Here is a 624-nt window from a genome sequence, read left to right as displayed (position 1 = left end):
CTCTTCCTCAGTGCTTTTCCAGGAGACAACCATCTTACCAGGGTCTGCAGCACAAGTGCTTTGTATGTACTTCCATTTCTATTACATAGGATATTAGAATGATGTATACCCAAGAGTTACGATTTAATCAAATTATTAATTTCTACTGCTTTATTTAGTCCATCGTATTAATAGACTTAAAAAAAAAAAGAGAGTGCATGATGGTGAGCAATAAAATCACTACTAGTATAGTTTGGTGCCTCTGCCATGATTCAGGGTAAGGTATAAGCGGTTTTCCCCACCGTTGCTTTTGCACCATTTGGGCAAATGTTAACACAGTGAGAAAGGCAAGTGACTTCTTAGTATTACGAAAATTATTTAGATCTCGTGGTGCCCCTCCTCCCCCAGGGTCCGCGGACCACACTTTGAGAACCGTCCGTTGCTCTAGGTCGCAGCATCTTGTCCTAACCTCCACCTAACTTTATATTCATTAAGTTCTGATCTTTCGTCCTTCTGAGTCCGCAGAAACAGCCCAGCAGCCTCCTCTCGAGCACCTGGGGCGGCTGCTTCCAGCTGGGGCCAGAGCTGCTGGGCGTGGCCAGCGCCCCACCGCAGCTGGTACACTAGGGGCCCTCACCCCTCTTT

The sequence above is a fragment of the Lipotes vexillifer genome, unplaced genomic scaffold (genome assembly GCF_000442215.2).
Source record: "Lipotes vexillifer unplaced genomic scaffold, Lipotes_vexillifer_v1.1 scaffold412, whole genome shotgun sequence".
NCBI lineage: Eukaryota > Metazoa > Chordata > Mammalia > Artiodactyla > Lipotidae > Lipotes > Lipotes vexillifer.
The sequence above is the reverse complement of the archived record's forward strand: the minus strand, read 5'-3'. Positions refer to the sequence as shown.